We start from the raw sequence: 20,315 nt of genomic DNA on the forward strand, positions 1-20,315 counted from the left end.
CAATTTCATTTAAAGACGGAAGAGTAAGAAGGAAAGGGGACACATGTTTGCATAAAATTATCTGACCTCAAAAAAGCCAGCATGGAGATTTTCTTCCTTTTACTCATACTCCCTGTTGTGAATCTAAAACATGTAATCAGTTTTCTGGATGCTCCTTGTTTGCCTAACTTTAGTCTGACTGGGCCAAGAGGTAGGAAAGGGAAATCTTGTTATAAAGTCTCTCCTAAACTGATCTAGAGGAATCTGCATCTTGGAGTAATAAGAAATTCATGCTGCTTTACACGATGATGTCGATGGTCTTCTTGGGCCACTAATTATTTTGATTTTAGGCATAACACTTGTCTGTACTGGTAGTCCTAGTACTCACAGGGTTTCAGAAGACGTGCAGCTTGGAGGGGAGATTTCCAAGATGGGAGCAAAGATTCTTCCCCGGGCTGTGAGAGAGATGGCATGCGTGAGCAAAACTGAGAAGAGGCTGTGAACCAGAGGGCTTCAGTAAGGACAGTGAACAAATGTAGGTGAACAAGAAACAAAGAAAGCAAAGCCTGGAAGTGGAAGAAAAATGTTCCAAAATAGATTTCAGGTCAGAAAAGTCAAAACAGAAAGGAAAAATTTTCAATGGCCTAGGGAGGTGAGATAGTTCAGTATTAATATCTTCAGCCATCTGGAGTTTACCAAATTACCCCAAATACAAATGTCCTTACTATGATTTATACTCGTAGTCTGATCTTTTTCTTCTTGGAGGAAGTTCTCTTTGCTTTGGTTGATGGTGAAAGAGGTCATCATATCGACTGTCATTACTACATAATTAAACTATATGCATGCTTACACGAACTTCTTCCACGTGCTGATATTAACCACGTTACGAATTTGCAAGTTTCCAATACGGTTAGTTTTTGTGTGTCACTGCCCTCTACTGGGGAGAAGGTCAGAACCGCTCCGTCAGGTCTTGCTACGAAGCCTTAGAGCCTCCAGAGCAGCTGGTGGTCCTCGCGTGTTGGTGAATCACCTTTCCACGACCAAGGCTTACAGGTGTGAAGATCTGGATGGCCAGCGTACGTACCATGATTTCTTTTTCCCTGGGAGTTCAATTAATTGATCATACAATTTTCTGTCTGTGCTTTGTTGACACAGGCAAAAGACTAAGCAATGGTTGAGGTTTTAAGATACATGTCTTCCATTAACTTCTGGGGAAGAGGCATCTAAATTCATCACAGAGATGCTGAAAATCTGGAGCAGTGCTGCTTTGATAGTATTTGCCTGAAACTTTGTAGATCACCTCATCACCTTTCATATCTAAATCCTTTGGTGAACTCTGCATTGTGTTACAAACCTATTGCTCTCCATCCGTTTTCCTACTGTGACCTTTCATGCCTCTATACTTACTTTTCACTGTCTATATCAATACTGTCAGAGTACCACATTTTTGTTAAGTTTTATTTTCATTTTCCTCTATAGACTGGGCATTAGCAGAACAACTGAAACATGGAGAGCACAGCAATGATATCCTCCCAGTTCCCCCGTGTCTCATTTCCTCCACCTACTGTCACAACAACTCACACACATAAAGAGCAGTTTCTGTTGGAATGCACTGAGTTTTCCAGCTGGGTGGGCACACGCATTACCAAGGCACACCGAAAGCTGGGAAGGACGAGGCCTGCTCAGGATGTACAGTAAAGTTTCACTAACAAACTCAAAATGTGTCTTCTACACAGGAGATGCTAGCAATTTCCCAGTTTATTTTTAACTTTGCCACATCTAGGTCAGATTTACAAAGGTGAAGATCACATGTTGTGCTCTTCTCATTCTCTTGTGGCATCAGCTATTGCTTCAAGGCAAGAAGGCATTTTGAGGGTGGCTGTTAAGGGTATCTTCAACATGGGCAAAATAATAGCTTTGGTGGCTTCTACCCCTAATTTTCTTAATGGCAGAGCCATTTAACCTAAAACTCTGCTTTCTCCTCCCTGTCTGAGTATCCTGAAGCAGATACCCACCCAGAAAATTTTAAGATATTTTTACTTTAATAATACTATAAATGTCTTCTACTGAGAAGGGTTAGTATCCACCACGCCCATTGTAGGTCTGTTTGTTGTATTTTATTGCATTGCACAGAAGGCAGTAATGTCCTAGGTGGATGAATTGTGTGGGTTGCCTCGTTTTATGCTACCTAATTATTTGCTATAAAAAACACTGCAGCAAATTCCTTTACCTGGCCTAATGGATAATATGGAGGAGTTAATAGGGCATGGAGAAGAGCAGTTGTTTGCAATGAGTGACTCCTAAATGAGAGATGCCCTCCAAGGAAAAGGTAAGCAGGCATCACCTCACCTCGTGCAACCACATTGACTATCGACTGGTCAGTTGAAAATGAATGGTAAGAAGACCTGGTGAGCCACTGGTTACTCATCCAGAAAAGCTGGAAGAAAGTAGCAAGTAATCCAAATACAGTATCAGTCAGCACAACTACTTAATACAGAGAAAAGATATCTTCAAGATTAGCATGGGTTTAAAATTGATATGTATTCTTTTATGAATTAGAAGTAAAACAAATACTCTGTTAAAGGTATCATTCATGTGACCCTTAGGCTATCAAACACATAATTCCACAAAACCTGTGACTTTCAACCACTATCGGGAACAAAGTCAGAAGTTGTCTTGAGAGGCTTTTCAGCAGGGTGTCTGTTTTGGAAGATGTAAAGTAGAAGATTTGAGAATAACATCTTACCTCCCACCCCCCAAATCTTTCTTTGGTATTAGAAACAAGCAAGTCGCTGTGGTTGTCAGGTATCAGGATGTATTTCAGTGGTATCAACAGCAGTGTTCTGCATAAGCATAAAGACCGAGGAGTAAACCCATGAAATTCCCTCAGTAGAATGAGAATATCTTTACAGATACTGAGACACAGCAAAGCCCTCAGAGAATGGCAAAGTGCAAATCAGTTTGTCAACATCTGTGTCAAGGAGGTACATTCAATTTCTTAATTAAGAAGGAGTATAGTAACTTAAGATATCATGTTTTTTAAGTATGAACATATCAGTCTAAAGTGGAGTGCAATAGAACTATTGCAGTACTTTTGCTCTTTTTAACAAAAAAGTAGGGAAACGGGGAAAGCTTTATAAGAACCTTATATGAATGAGAAGACTGGTAATCATGTAAAAAAATGTCTTTCATTTAGGATTTTAAACAATGTATTTTTAGATAAAAATAATATTTTTTTATCTACATTAATTCCTGAACAGGCAGCACAAAAAGCACAAAGCAATCAGAGCCAGCTGAAAACTACCATGACTAGTTTGTACAGAAATCACCATTCTCTACCATGTGAGCTAGGATTATTCCTTTCTTACAACAGATAACAGCAGAAGATACTTCTTTTCTACTCATATCAACTGCACATCAAAACCCCTACAATAGTCAACTGAGATCCAAACTGTGGCCATGGCTTCATTTTCCTAGTAATGCTATCAATTCAAACATTGTTGAAGAGAAAAGACTGTTGAAAACAACCTTCTTCATAAATAATTAATAATTTAATCATATACAGCATGAAGCCTGATGGGAAAAAGCAAACTTATTCCTTCCATTTTGCAGGTGAAAAGTTCAGTATAAATAGAAGCAGAAACAGGAGCTGGACTCCTATATTCTCAGAGGTTTTACATTTTAACAGTAGGGTTATCGTTTGCACCTAGCTTGGTCTGTTTCAGCTACCAAATGATTTTTAAAGTTAAGGCTTTCCTGCAAAGCACCAGTGTCCTGGAGAGAAATCCTAGGAATGTTCAACGGGGCTTTCTGATGTGACAGCTCAACTCCCTCCCTCTGCTTAAATGGCTGGATATAAAAGAGTGACAGCTACATTTGTCCAGATTTAATCCTGTGCAATAATATTGCCATTTATATGGGGGTGGGGGGTGGGGATGGGGGGGCTAGGGGGTGGTGGTGTGTGTGGGGGTGTGTGTAGATAGCAAGAAGAAAGACATCAAAAACTTTAGAGATGGAATTGTTCATTTTTCTGAGTTTTGTTTTGTTTTGGGTTTTTTTTTTTTATGTTATGCTGAAAGAAGGCAACAATTTGGTTTGTTAATCATTTTTCACCATCTTTTCACCTTCTTTTCATGTGAATGCCAATAAATCAAGTAGTAAGCACTACACAACTGTCAAAAAGTCCTAATTTTCAAGCTTAAACCCACATTTTTACAACATGCTCAATTATTTTCCACTTTGTGCCTGGAAGATATACTGATATCTCACAGTTTGGGTGTTTCTGAGGAGAGCTTTTAAAGGGAACTTCTAACAGCCAGACTCCAGAAAGACCAATAATTAAGACTTACACCAATAAAGGTGTCAGTCAGGTATGGGAAAGGAATTCTTTTAAGTCACAATGAAGACCTGATAACATCAATGAAGGTAGCATAAATGGATATTTCAGGCTTGTTTCTACTGCCTTGGAAGTCAACAGGAGTTTTACAATGAAGGTAGCAGCAGAGCAGGACAACTAAATATCTCATCAGATTGTAGAAAATATAATTTCCTATTTTCCATCCATGATCTGTAAAGTACCCAAAAGTGACATAGGTATAGCAGTACAGTGAAACTATAACTTAAGCATCATCTTTCATCAAGGGTCTGTAATTAAAATAAAGACAAATGAAAGAAAACACAGGAAGAAACTACTTAATGATATTTTTAAAAATGTACGAAAAGATATGCCAACATGCTTCTGTTGCAAGTAGAAAAAAGTTCCCAGATAGTGGTACAATTCTACAGTTGTTCACACAACAGGGTCCTGCTATGAAAGTCCATGCTAAAAGTTCTGGGTTATATTAGTAATTTAAGAAGTGAGGGCTTCTCAGGTCTCTTGAAATCCCCAGACTTGCTTTTCATCAACTAAATTATAGCTGCACTATTCCAGAGAATCCTTTCTTGTGAAAGTATGCTTATATTGTTCCTGTTGTTACAGGAGTTATGAAAAAATCATGCACACCTCTTTCAAGAGTTGTCTGTTAATGGGTGTGCAAAAAAGCGTGTATTGACAACGTGACTCTCTTCTGCATTCTCTATGGCAGTTTGTGCCAGGTATTTGGGGTGGTGGTGTTCACCCCTCAAAAGCAGGGAGGACAGTTTATTCAACGTGCTTGAATAAATTCTCCTCAGAGACAGTTTTGTCCTCATCAGAAAGACAGAAGTTGTTGAATGGCACTGCCTTCGTCCCCATGAACAGTATTGACAGCATCCTTTCCCATTCCTAGCAGCCATCAAATGTCAGTTCAGTTAGTGTACTTCGGCTATTGCGCACTTCCTTCCAAACAGCTGAAGCAGCTTTCAGAACTCACAAAACCCCCCAGACTTTTTATATGTGTGGGAACATACAAGGTTTATAACTCCTATAAGAGGAAATCTTTATGAGCTTCTTCCATTCCATCATTCTAGCTACCTGCTATCCAGAAATTTTTGATTTCTAATAATCAGCAAATTAATCTGTAATTAGTCATCAGCTGAGCTAGCAGTGTCTTGGAAATCTGCAAGTGCCTGTAAAGTGCTGTGCAGTTCAGCATATTTTATAAAGTTGTTTGGAGGCCACAATAAAGTATATCTGACAGCACTCATATATAAATCATTCCTGCACAACAGAGCTCCAACACCAAAAACTTTGATCCGACCTGGTAACATTTCATTCCTATAAGCTTGTAAATAAAAATACACCCACCCCCCCACACCCCTCCAATTTGCTCCTTTTTTAATATCCATTAAATTTTATTTTAACATTAAAATGTCATTCAGTAAAGGACAGCAAACTACTGTGAATAAATCACCATGCATGCACAATGCAGTGTCTCTGAAGGCAGAAACCCTTGGCAAAAGCAAGACTAGCAAATTGCATGGTGTCCAATACCATGGTGTAGGGAAAAGAGTTGGGCCAATGGCAAGCAGTCAGATTCCTCGACTTAGGAAAAGTGTCACAGTACAGCTTAGTCAGCAGATCAGTTATACCCTGGAGAAGACCTTCTACTATATTGCTTCTCTGTGCTGCTTCAGCGACACAGAGAGGCCATAAAGCGGGTATAATTGACTGCCACACAGGGAAGCTGAAGGCAAGAAAAAGTGCCATTTTGAACTTGTTCATAAAGGAATCACATCATGTATAATTAAATGTACTGCTGTAATCAAGAGGATCCAGAAGCCATATGGATTCAGGATCCAGAAGGATGACCAGACATCAAAAGAGGAGAGAATATTTTAAGCGCAAGTAAAAAGTCAAAAGATATTACCACCAATAGCATGGTAGGGTACTGTGTTAATTTCTTCTCAACACTTCATTTATTTATTCAAAGAGGTTTTTAAACTGCCATCCTTGAAAACTGAAGCTGGGGTTGACAACCAGGTTTTGTTCTTTCTGCATCACTGAAGAACAGAAAGTCTCAAGAGTATGCATTTGACAGTACTTAATAATGTTGCTCTTTAAGCGACTATAAACTGGGTCTATCTGTCACTGATACATTGTTTCTACAGGGTTAACAGGAATAACAAGTGGTAATACATGCTTTTGTCTTTAAAACTAATAATAGTTATAGCTTTGGAGAAGGAATTCTTAACGTTAAAAAGTGCTATTGTTTTAATTGTATCATATTTCATATTCTACATAAATACCATGGAAAACAGGCCTGGGAAAGGAAGAAAGGAAGGTTTATGTGAAAAGAAGTGAAATAAAATGCCTTACAGTTTCCAGTCTGACCTGTTACTTCATCTGTACTGGGTTTCTATTAATCTCTGGAACAAATTCTCAAGGGAAACTGTGAAAGTCCTATTTCTTCATCTTTAAATACTCTTTTGGAGAAGGCACTTGAGATTATACTCTTGTTCTGCCAAAGAAGCTAAACAGGCCTATGCAAACATAAAGATTTATTTATTTATTTATTTTCCTGCATATTTAAATGGACAAATCTGCAACCTTAAAATAAAGTAAGGAGTAAATTCTAGAGATGGTTAAATGCTATTATCAATACCTTTGTGACAGGTGGGCATGGTGTTACTCCTTCCTAATAATGTAGTATTTTTTTTTCTCCCTACAGTCTGGTTAGCATCCAGTATTCTTTAATAGAAAGCAGCAGACTATAGGAACCAACAGCAGGCCATCTTTAAACTGTTCATCACAGATGAGCTGTTCTAAATCTCATGGAGACTTTGAACCCAATACCAGCAACCATATACTCACCTTCACTGGCAGAAGCAAGTGGTGCGTATTTCAAGTAGACAGAGTTTCAGTCACGGATGAAATTCATACAATTTAAGGTCAAAGGAGCTGGTAAGGTGGTCTCCTATTTATCACCATTTTTTCCCCTTTAAAGGCTTAATAATTTGATTTGCTTTTTAAAAAAAGTCATCCTGGCCTGAAGCATGCTCAGAAAATGAATGGTTCTCCTCCTTTTCCATGAAAACAAACTAACCTAACCAGCATCAAATAGAACAGCTTTGAATAGTTACAATTCAGTATCAGACTGGGCTCATAGAGGTGTTAGCCAAAGGCCAATTACAAGCTGATCTAGCTAAAGCCAGTGTATTCTGGACTTAGGACAATCTGGAGTTAGGCCAAGACCTAGGATGGAAAGAGCTTTACTGGATGATGAATTATCTCCTGTTGTCAGCAGACAGTAAAAGGACATACATTCTCATCCTCCTGGAATTACACACCATAAGATAAGATAACAAGTGTCACTTATAGGTAGCATAAATCCTGTGAAATACATTCTCAATTGCTTGTGGTGCTGTGCCTGCTTATTTTCTAACATTTCTGTGAGCATAATATAGACTGTACATTGGATATTTTGTCCCTCTGCATCCCATGTAATCAAAGCAGCTCTCTGCACATAGAAAGTGCACCTCAATATAGTAGCTGGCTTTCAAGAAAAGAGACTGTTTAACATTCACATTGTTTTAATGGCTAGGAACCATGGGTAGGATGATCAGTTCTGGTGTGCCAAGTGCTTTGCAAATACAGAACAAAGGAGTATCTTTCAGAGAGCTAATAAAGCGAGAACAAGACTACAACAGGCAGAAGATGCACACAAACAAGTAGGAGAGTGCAAGGAAAGAATGAGGTTGAAGCTAGCTGAGGTGACAAAAACCTAGCTCTGCAACTAGCTGTATACCAAAGTGGAAGGACTGCGGGCTTAAGGCCAACTCATTCATTCAGGTAATAGAAGAGCCTTTTCTTATCAGATGTGTTGTGAATATTATTGTCAATAATTTGTTAACTGGGTTCAAGGCATCCATTCCAGCTTCTAAATATAGGTAAAAACATCCAGAATTCACTTAGAAAATGCATTTACAAAATGCATTGTATGGAAAGGTGTCAAAACCTTTTGCATCTCAGAATTTTCTCTATATTGAACAGGAGTTTGATCTGAGTAAGCAACTGGGTAAAAGTTCAACCAGCTGATTCCTCTGAAAATTTTACATCATCCATGTGTCTGAAAAGGTTGCAGCAAGAGTCATGGACAGCTACACTTTATAAACCTGATCTAAACACAAGAACAAGGCCAATTCATTTTAAAAGTTAAGGACATGCTAGAAGTGCAATAGAAGTTAATCAGAATTAATGCTTGTATACGTTCTTACAGGCATCACATTAATTAAGTGTAAAGCAAACAGAAAGTAATATATATGACCAAATTTATCGTTCTCTAGAAAGGTTTTCCCACAGGGGTTCACATATTTTGGAAGGGAGCTTTTTACATCTTCAAATATTTCAGTAATGTGTAATATGCGTGATGGTGAAGGTGATAACTGTACATGGTGGTGTGCTCAAGAGCAGGACTGTTAGGCAGGAGGTAGTAGGGCAAGGAGAAAAGTTGTGTAAGATTTTAAAAGTAACCATGCTGTCTTAAGCTGATGTGCTTTCTCCACACCCTTAGTAAAATGGTAGAAGTATTGTCCTGTGTGATAAAGGAATGTTTTCTTAATACATGGAAGCAAGTACAAGTCTCACCCCTAGGTTGGTACAGGAGGAATACAACCCATGAGATCCCATTACTTCTCTGAGAGTTTAAAGCTCTGAGCACCTGGTGCTCAGCATGTTCCAGATGTAGGTTCTCAGTGCAGTGACAACCAGCAAGGTTACTCGTAAGGATAAGGTAGAACATGCACATAAACATTTATAGAATGAGGGGTTTGACCTCAGTCCTGGAGCGTACAATCTCAATTTAGTACTTGCAGTTTTAAATATTGCCCTCTGAGAAGCTCCTTGTACCACGGTTCAAAATGCAGTTCATCAACTTGCCATTCCCTAGCCAGTTTTATTGATGCTTTCTTAGCTCTATTTTCTTTTAGACAAGAATATGTATCCTTGTATCAAGAGGCTGTGTCATAGCGCAGTCTTTTCACCACAGCTTTAGACAATGTCCAATACTCCAGAGTCCTAGCTCACTGGTTTCATGGCTAACTTAACATTAAATTTACTTCCTCTCCTCACCTAAGCAACTCATCCATAAATATGTACTTTTCAGCCTCTGCAGCCTCATGTCTATGGCCAGGGCTGGATTCAGCTGCAGTGCAGAACATCTCACTCCAGAAGAATTCAGAAGGTGACTGGAGCTGCCACCTCCATGGCACCAAGATGCCAGTTTGACCCGACATGAGTCTGTTTGCTCCAGGGAGCTATCAGAAGGTGCTGAATTGACCAGAAAGGAAGAATTGCTGTTCTTTTTACAGGCAAAAACTGATCTACTGCCATGTCAAGACTGCAAGGTCTGCTCCTCCATACACATATGAACACTGTCAGGGCCAAAGAAAGCCTTAAACTGGCCTTTCTAACAGTAAGGTGGTACCAAAAGAGGAGAAAAATATGGTTTCTGCTTTGAAATCTTGCAAAATATCTCATACTCTGTTCTCTTAGACTGCAGATGACTTTGTAAACCCTCAGTACTAAAGCATGTAAAGCCCTAAAATTCTATACAGACACATGAAGTTCCTCACCAAAGCCCATACCTTTCTCTGAAACAGAGCACTTTGATATTAAGTTTAAAACTCTTGACCTATTTAGCTGTTTTATAAAGAATTTGTGTCCTCAGAAAAGGTAATGCTATAACTCACACCAATTCTTCCAGTGGCCGCCTTCTACTTCAGGCTATGTTCTAATCTTTTTCATTTTCAGTTCTCCCAGCTAGCTCTCACCCAAATCTCAGTCTCTGTCAAACCCTGGGTCCTTCATTCCACTGCATATGCTGGAGCAGCAAAGACAGAGAATAGTTGTGCATGATCAGAATGCAGATAATAATGCTTGAATTTGTGCATGTCAGAAGTATTCCTTTCAGAAAAAAAAAAAAAAAAAGAGCCACAACTGAAATTAAGAAAGGGAGATACAGGGAGAAAGAGAAACAATAAACAATGTAATGAATATGATTCCTTGCAGACATTTATTTTTTCACTCCTGTGAAAGACATGGTTCCTTACACCAGTGACCTTGCACATCATTCTTTTATAATTAACAGGGACATGGAGAATAAAAGTGGGAGTCCTATTATAAATTTTTTTAACAATTTATCCTGTGTGATATTTCTGCAATTCCTTGTCCTACTGAACAGAGAGTGCTAATTATAATGGTCTCTGTAAAGTGTGAAACTAAACAGGAAAAAATTATTCAATAATTCATTTACATTATATTCAATAAACACAGAGGAATAGTGTATGTTAAAAGTGCCTTTGTGTTTATGTAGCAAAGATATAGACTTATGATTAGCTTATATTTTGAGAAATTCACACTGCTAACATCAAAAAAGCGTTTTCCGTGGAACAGTTTTGCCATTTAGCCAGTAGTATATACCCTAGTATACTGTGTCTGAAAGCAAATGTAGTAGATCCATGCAAACAGAAGCAAGGGCAATCAGGGATAATTTAGAAGAGTCATCAAAGCTCATTTACGTAGTTTATTGGGACCTCTCTATTCAAGATAGGTGGGTGAAACTTACTCACCAGGTATAGAAAACCAGAAGGTTAAACCCAACAGTTTAAATCATTCAGAAGCTAACAGTGTTCTCTGATTCTGTAAATAGCTACAAAAAGGCATGTTATTTCCTCTGTGGTTTTGGTGTATTTCTTTTTCTTTTTTCTTTTCTTTTTTTTTTTTTTTAATCAAGCACAGAAAGTAAGTTTTATGACTTTGCAGAAATGTTTTGGCTAATGGTATCTCATAGGGAAGATTCTTCTAACTTTGTCAATTAAATACAAAAATACCATTGCAAAGCATCATTAACATTCTTGCTAAATTTGAAAACCAAAAAAAACCCCACAACAAAAACAACCAAACAACCCACAACCAAATGGCAGAGTAAATTAGAACCTTGCTGTTCTGTAGGGGAAAACCAAAATGTACAATTGCCTCTGTGCACTGCATTTCCACAACAATCAAATGTGGTTACCGTTCTCAGTTTTACTATTAGAATATTCAGAAGTGACTAGATGGGAAAAATGAACTGTGTAATGAAAGAAAATAAAAGTTTAACTGCACACTAGTTACAAAAAGCACATTAAAACCAGAAATAAAGATAGCTAGCAATGAAAGAACACGGGGAAGCTACAAAACTGATCCCTAGTGATATAACTGCCCAGTACACATCAACTATTTCTGTTCGTATGTCTGCATACACACACATTTTAGAAGTGCTTTTTCACATTGAAAAATCATGAATTAGTGCAAAACATGCGAGGATATAGTCCAAAATATTCATTGCCCAGGAAGGTTGCTAATAGTTAATAAACAAAATTAAAATTTACGTGGTACTAAAAACTGAACTGGAAAATAAATATGCAATAAATGGGAACAATCATACCAAACATGTATTAGCTTGTAAACTTACTGGATCAAAATGTCTTACTAATATATCTCAAGCTGGTAGCAGAACGTATTTTAATTTATGTTTAGCTTTTTATAGACTATTTGGGGATTTGAACAACAGGAGTAGATTTGAAAGAATGTAGGTAAAAGAGGAATTGCTACCTAATAAATATAGGAATAATGGAAGAACTACTTAGAAAGAATGTCTAACATAAAAGGAATACAGGCATGCCATAGTAGATGGGTAGAAAAAGGTTCCTGGCTCTAAAAACCCCCAAATTTTGTTATTCAGATGCTTTAGTTTATATACACCCCTTGTCTACCCACCACTGCAGCAGCATCAGCATGTGATAAGTGCGAGGAGCTGACATGCTTTATGGCAAGAGATGGAGAGGTGGAATTTTCTGGCACAATGAAGTTAATAAAATGCCAGCATACATGCATATTCACTCACTTCATCTGCTTATAATTAGGAATGTTATCTGCACCAAAAAAAAAAAAAAAATTAGAAACAAATCTAGATTTACCTCTTTTCATGCTATCCTTATTTTTCAGAGTGTACAATTCCTTCACCTTATTTCTCTGACATACACAACATCATGGTATTCTGTGTACGACCTTTCTGCCTACAAGAGGAGTTGATTTTGCCACCAACAGATAATTTTGTAAGTGCAGATTTCCCCAGTGTACGGGTTATGAGCTTATGTATTTTCAATATGGATAGCATTAACTATAGCATGAAATATGAGTCTAGATGGGACATGGGTTACTGAAAAAAAAATATGTTTAGGGTAAAGTATTCTAAGAAGAAAGCAGTTTTTATAATATCTGACTGTGAGTTCAATGAATCCATCAATCTATCTGGGACCTGGATGGCTTGCTTAGTGAACCAAAACAAGTTTTCCAGGTGGTCTTTACCTAGTTAGAGAACACTGAAGAAAAAGATTGGAGCAGACATACTTCATAGCAAGGAATAAAAAGCTGAAGTTTCCTGGCACACTGAAGTTATTTTAAATATACTTTGACACAATGTTGGCATTTGAAACAGCTGTACTTTTAGTAAAAATGTTGAAAACCCAATTATAGATAATTCCTTAAAATACATTTCCTTTCCTATTCCTACAGCATCCCTTGTATCTCACCTGGATTGAAAATTCCTGAATTTTTACTCTTTATTTTTTTCAGGTGGTAAGAAAGCTCAAAAAAGACAACCTTCACCATTTTCTGATTTCAGCATCCATTAACATCTAAAACTCTGTGATATGAGTACAAACAAACAAACATTTAAATCAACAAAGTTTGCTAGGTTAGGGGTCTTTGCAATAAATAATAATACTTTTTTCTTCAGTTTATCCAAATTTTAATCAGTATCCTTATAGGGCATCATTTCATGATGTAAGTAAAGTACGACAGGGCTAGTTTCATACTGAGCTAGCCTTATTCCTGGAGAAGTGAACACCACCACTGTGTTCTGGGAGAGAGCACAGACAGAGCGTGCTCTGAAAAAAATTATTCTCTGCAGATAAATAAAAAGCTGACTTCTTCTGCATCCATGCAAAAGAGGGTATTTGAGACAATAAAAATATAGACACGTATGGAAGAGGACATGTGCCAGTAAGCTCATAGGTGAAATGGCTGTGATGTGTCAGCTGTAAAGTCTTCAGGTGGCAGTGGCAAAAGGAATTGCCTTCACCTTCTGCTGTAACATTTATATGCTAAATCTGCTTTCTAGGTCTTCATATAGGAATTAAGTAAATCAAAATACTTGGGGCAAATTCAAATTACGCACTTAAGTGCAATGCAAGCTTTAGAGATAACCTTATACTAGTTATGTCACTAATGAATATATTTAGTTTTCTACAGAGCTTCTAGATCCTAATATTCAGATGTAGGATTAAAGCTACCTTCGACTAGAAATTTATAAGAGTGTAATGGCAGTAGCTATATTGGATCGTATCCTATATAATGAACATTATTATGACCAACAGCAAAATGCTGTTGGTCATTATGTGAAGAAAAGTAAAATGAAGAAATCAGTTCTTACTCAACACTGATCTCATGGGTATTAACTTTATATTATTAGCTGAGAGCTACCTATTTCTTCTTCTATTTGTTTTACTCAGTAATGTCTTTCTTTGTTGCTTTGTTATATAAACTACTTCATATGAGATCTGTTATGGACGAGTTAGCCTGGAATGCTCTCACAGAAGTTCAGGCTGTTGTTTCCTTTTTGCTTCAGTAGAAGCTAAGACTTGTCCTACCATAGGCTGATAGCAAAATACAAAATTTGTGTCCTATTTGCACATATTTTGGCCTGCTTCTAGCTACAAATAGATTTTTAAATGAAATAATTTATTCATTAATATTAATTCATAAACAGTATTTGAAATTCTTGAGTATGCTTCTATAGATTAGAAATTTAGTATTAATTCTACTTCAGTGCCATGGGATTTTCCAGGAGCTGACCTTTACAATACAAGTTAATTAGGCCAGTTGGAGTATTCCCCTGCTCTTCTGAGAGGGGTTAAATTAGGAAATACCTTGTTACAACTTTCTGAATAAGGCAGAAGGCTAAAGAATTAGTGTTTGAAGTCCCTGCAGTTAATCTCTATGGACAAGAGATTTCCAGACACTTAAATTACACATGCAGTTTTAAAAATCTAATCTCAGTTCCTCTCTGAAAGTTTTTATTTCCTCTGTCAGTTCTTTGCTAGGAAGTCCATCGCAAATATTGAAAATGAAGGCCCAGGATGTTTCTGAGCTCAATAATACCTATTTTAATTCTTAGATTTCCAGATAATTTCAACACAGAACTGCTCCTGTGGGCATATACGGTCTTTCACATATCAGGGAGACAAATTCTATATTTTAAACCTTTTTCCTGTACCACTACACGATCAATATCTAGGAATTCCCATAGAGGAATCTTTTGACTATATGGACACAGAACTGATTTTGCTTTCCAGAATTAGTGAGAAAACTATTTCTTGGGACTTTTTATAATAATGTACATAAAAAGAGGGGGTTTTCAACAAGTATTTTTTAATTGTTGGCAGTTAGCTGAAACTAAATCAAACAGCATAGTAATGCACACAAGCATGAAACTAATTGCTACAGAATTTCCATTTTAAAGGTCAACCCATCTGCATAACTTCACTTACCATTTTATAAATTGAGAAGGAGTTTTATAAATAGAGAAGGAATAGCAGAGAACAGAAGAAATCAAGAGTTAAATTCCATATGTCTAAAATAGTTTATGACATACTGGTTTATATCTATATTAAGAATACTTCCATTCTAAAATACACTAGTTTAAAGAAAGCAGCTCGATTGCAAATAAAATTAATCTAAACAAATAGGCTTTCACAAAACAACAGTGAAAGACAGTCTAACTGATTTTTTCTCTAATGATTTATAAGTAGGGGAGAGAAATTTTATTTCAAACATATAGAGTGATTTGGTAATTTCATTTAACTTTCAGTAACCAATTTTCACTAAAACAAGGAAGAATTTCTATCCAGAAGTTCTGTCTATTTTTCTATCCAAATAGAAAGACATGAAACACTTCTTGGTAAAATTTTATCAAAACCCCCCACAGAAATTGAAGTACACTGATGAATCATTCCTCTGAAGAATCAGAATTCAACTACTGTGCTATATTTATCAGAAAGGAAATTTAATTTTCTTTTAAGAAGGCATTTTTTCAATTCACATTTCACCTTTTTTTCCAGCTCACCCTCTATTTTATTATTTTGTTTAGGTGATTCAACTCACTAACAATGAAGATAGTTTTCACTGATTGTAAGGCCAGGTAAGAGAACGTCTTTCATCTTCTCCAAATTCCTGATTCACAGAAGTTCCTTTGTTTGTGTTCATTAATTAATGCTTGGAGCTGAACTTAAGGCACAGCTTCCAGAAAAATCTCCTCATGTTGATTTTAGAACTACTGTTCAGTTAGAAGTCCCAGTAAATATCACCTATCCCATGCAAATTGGCACATTAGTTTGATGTTAGTGTTATGGCACAAATTTCTACATCGTTATGTTCAAGTTCACTTCCAGATATTTGGTATCTTCATGTTCTAGACAGAATTATCCATTATCTGATTTGCAGCACTTACAGATTGATAATATTACTCCTTAATCTTCTGTTTGATAAGCTAAATTGATTGAGAGCATTGAATCTCTGCCTGTAAGGCATAGTTTCCATGTCTTAATGATTCCTGTGCTCTTTTTGAAACTTAGTTGCTCAAGATCCTTCTTGAAATATGGACACCTAAATTACAAAGCATATATTTCAGTAGTGTTCCCATCAGTAGCATAATAGTTATGTCCTGAAGGACAACATTACTCCAAGTTTCTCTTTGGAATTACCATTAGCTATCAGCATGATCATAATACCTTATTTAAACTCATTGCTCCCAGGGGTAGAGTCTCCTGTCATATCTGATTGTCTTCACCGTGGCTTTAAGTGTAAAACCATCTGTCCCCTGTTGAAGCACACAGTGGTTTACTGTACCTATGAATCAAGTTACTTGTAATGCTTTGTATTAGTGATCTGTCCTTATCATGATTTCCCCCTCCTTTACTAATGACTTTTTGTGTTTTCTTTCATGTCATTAACACAAACATTAAATAGCATAGTTCAAAAGTTGATTTAGTGAGGTACTGTCATAACTGGTTCAGAAAGTTCATTTTTTTCAATTTGTTTTTAAATGCTTAGTTGCAAGCAAACTACTTATTGAGAAGTACAAAACCTTCTCACCTTTTCTATCATGGTTACTCAGTTTGTAAACAGGTAAAATTAGACTTGAATTGGTCCAGTGTATATTGTATAATTTGTCCCTGGTTTAGTTTCTTCTCCTGCTTGATGGTATTGTTCCATACATCACTAAGTTTAATTATATATTTGACCACTAACACCTGTTAAATCTTAGAGACTTTCAATTTTAAGAGGCAAATATAAATACCATGCCAATGTTCAAAAGCAGCAGTCATACATAATCTCTTTCTATTTTAAAGCATCACATTATTGCAAACACACATGTGATTACATTACTCAGTTTAAAAAAAATAATCAAAGCTATATGTGTATTTAAAACTAATTACGTACTTAATTACTCAGTGGTTTCTGTTTTAAACTGTCACATAGTTCTGCCTGTTTCTGTATCTCTAAAGGTACCATAAGAACCTTATTCACACAAAGCACTGTCTGGCAGCTGTGAGAGATGCCCAGATTTGAAAAAAAATGCCCTGCAGAAAGTCACATACTCTTTGGATATCAGTTCTCAGAACGGCAGATCCTCTTTCACTGACTCCTGCCACCTCTGACAGCAGTTGGTGCTGCTGGCTCTGATGAAGGCAGCAGCAGGAGCAGCTGCAGCAACAGGGGCAAGGCTGCCTGCCTTAGATATGGACCTTGACTTACACGCTTAATTTTTGTCATTACTATTTGTCTTGTATACCCAAATTGTTTGCACGTGTCTTTTCATAGAGAACTGTTTCTAAAATCTGGCAACAGGCAAAACAGTGAAAAGTAGAGGGAACTAATTAGAAATAGCCTAATTAATACGTTCTCCAGATAAAATTTTGAGATGTTTTCTGATGAGAACCCACATAAATGTGGCTAAAAGCCACGTTTCAGCTAGTATCCAATTTCTGTGGAAAGTATGTTGCCCAATGCATTTCCTAAAACAGGGGTCCTCAAACTATGGCCCGCGGGCCAGGTACAGACCCCAGGGTCCTCAATCCGGCCCCCGGTATGTACAGAACACCCCCACTCCCCCCCGCCAGGGGTTGTGGGGGGAAACCAAGCAGCCGCAGATGACTGCCTGCCACTTCATCCGTGTGCCGTCCCCCTGGTTAAAAAGTTTGAGGACCCCTGTCCTAAAATGTCTTGACTTAAAACCAGCAGCTGACTTAAATCAGTTTTACCTCTGGAATGTGGCAGGTGAGTTATAGTTATGAGCAAGTTCCCATGGATTTCCTTTGCGTATCACAGAGAATCCCACTGTCAATGGTTCTTCAAATTCAGTGACATTTCCCTTGTTATTTTCAATTCCATATATACAATCAATCTCAATATAGTTTGGATCCGTGATGCTTAAGGTTACGAGTTTTGCAGCCAGGAATTTTGTTCTGCCCATTGCAATTTTAAGCTAGATTATGAAAACATCACAGTACTTACGATTGCAAACATTTGTGTCCATTCATGCCAGACTAATTTACAAGATCTAAGCACAAGCTGCTAGGATTTCTCCTAAACTGTTTCAGTATTTTTCAAAAGGAACCTGGTATCTAGAATCACAGTTGGGATTTCTTCTGTGGGGAGAAAACCTTTGGACACCAGTGCTGAGAATCCCATGAAAGTAAATAGGAGCTGCACAGGTTTTCTAACTACTATTGGACAACAACCTTATTTTTTTATACCTGACTAGACACAATCACAAATTCCTTCAGATTACATGGGTAGACTTAGTATTTTCTTCTCTTTTGTATGCCAACACTGTCAGGTATTACTTAAATATCAAACCATGGAGCTGACTCAAATTCCATTGAAGTTCCTTATCCAAATTGCTATAGCTGTTATCTTAAAGCACATCTCCTGAACACTGTAAATAGCAAGCATTGTTTGTTGGGCTATAATTTCTTTTCTAGTTTGAACACTTTTCTAATGGTAAAATTAGCTATAATATGAGCTTTTTCTCAAAAGTGAAGTTAGAGACATTATTGAATTTTCTAAAGCAAAATATCTACAGAAAAGCTGAGTAGTATCTTAGCCTTTTGTTAGAGATGAAAGACATACCTAGCAACATGCATTCTTTCTATTTTCCAGCAAAGGAAAAGTGCTTAAATTCATCTGCAATTTTCTTCATATTATCCAAGACACTTCTGACAAATTTTAGGGTCAGGAACAGAATTAGAGTTCACCTATAAAATAGCTTTGAGGCTTGGAATGGCCATTCCTTAATCTTTGCAGGGATCTATTCCTCTTCCTTATTCTTAGTAAAACATGCCATTTACGAGCCACATCATTCATTCTTCTTTTTAAATGTGGTATTGCAGAGTTCTGGCCAAGATTAGATGCTCTGAATGACTAAGCGGTTTAGTGGAGACTCTCACTGTTCAAAGTTAAGTCATGTTGTATTTTGAGGGGAAATTAATCTGAGAACCAATACATGAGAACTGAAACCTCATGAGTTCAAAGTAAAGTGATGTATTAAAAGGTAAAAAAGTTAGGGAAAACAAATATGAAAAATGGAAACCCGTGAACTGAACACAGTTTTTCTTGGGAGGTATATTTTAGGAAGAGTAATTCAAAGAAATATTAAAAATTCACTCTACTAAGCTTAAACAGCTGATTTAACAAAGGTAACTTTGTTAGCAGATTTTAAATATTGGTAAAATATTAAAAATTCAAAATAACAAGACATTTTAAAGATGTGATATTATAGCAATTATATTGAATGCAACAAAAATGTCCTCTCTGTAGAGTCCAAGTCATAGCACTATAAAAGACTAAGAGTATCTTCCCTGTAGGGTAAATCCTGCAGCTATTAACGTTTCTAGTGACTCATGCAGTGTATTTTCTAATCAGGAAAAAAGCTGGGAAGCTAGGGCAAAGCCAGAAAAACTACCACTTGAAGCTCTATTGCTTCCATCAATTTTCACACAGACTTCTGGTTTTTCACTGCATCTCAGGCAAAACATTTTACAAAAGAAACCCTCTCTTTTACCCCAATTTTGGAAAGCCCTGACTAGGTGGTACTTCTGGAAAACCTTTATAAACTGAAAGCCGTGCAAATCTTTGCATAACCCCATCAACTGCCAGAATCTTCAAGCCGTGTGGTTTCCCTAGATAAGGGCAGCTTGTGACAAAGTTTTGTGTAAAGATGACAGCATACATCTTCCTGGCACTTTATAACAAGAACTTCAGAAGAGAATCCCATGTGTAGTGGAGGCTGAAAAGTCCAGAAAATGATAGAATTTCATTACAATACTCACTTACATGAGCAGCAGATGAGAGGCAGGCCGAAGAGGATGACAGAACTGATGATTTGTGCATTCTTCTGCATAGAAGGAAAGAAATTCCAGAGATGTGAAGGAAAGGTGCAAAAGGTAAAGGTATCCAGAGTGGGTTTAGGAGAGAGGCATTTGAAGTAACGACTGTCAATAACCTCTTGGAATTTAAGGCCATGTGTCAATAGGTGGAAACAGCAGTAGGTTTAAGAAAAGGGTACGTGGATTAAATTATATAATCTAGGCTGATGGGAAGAGTTCAAAAGGCAACAAGAGGAAGAGTGAAGGCAGAAGCAAAGGTTCACAGCCAACAAGAGACTGGGCTAAAAGCACAAACAGGAAAATTAAAGGCTTGGAAATAAACATTTTCTCAGTATTACCTTTTCTACTTAAACTGTTCTTATAAGAGGATGCTATGCCATAAACACTGAAGCTCTATTCAATGAAAGCCTCTGGGTTAAGACCTCCAA

The sequence above is a fragment of the Falco cherrug genome, chromosome 3 (genome assembly GCF_023634085.1).
Source record: "Falco cherrug isolate bFalChe1 chromosome 3, bFalChe1.pri, whole genome shotgun sequence".
NCBI classification, from domain to species: Eukaryota; Metazoa; Chordata; class Aves; order Falconiformes; family Falconidae; genus Falco; species Falco cherrug.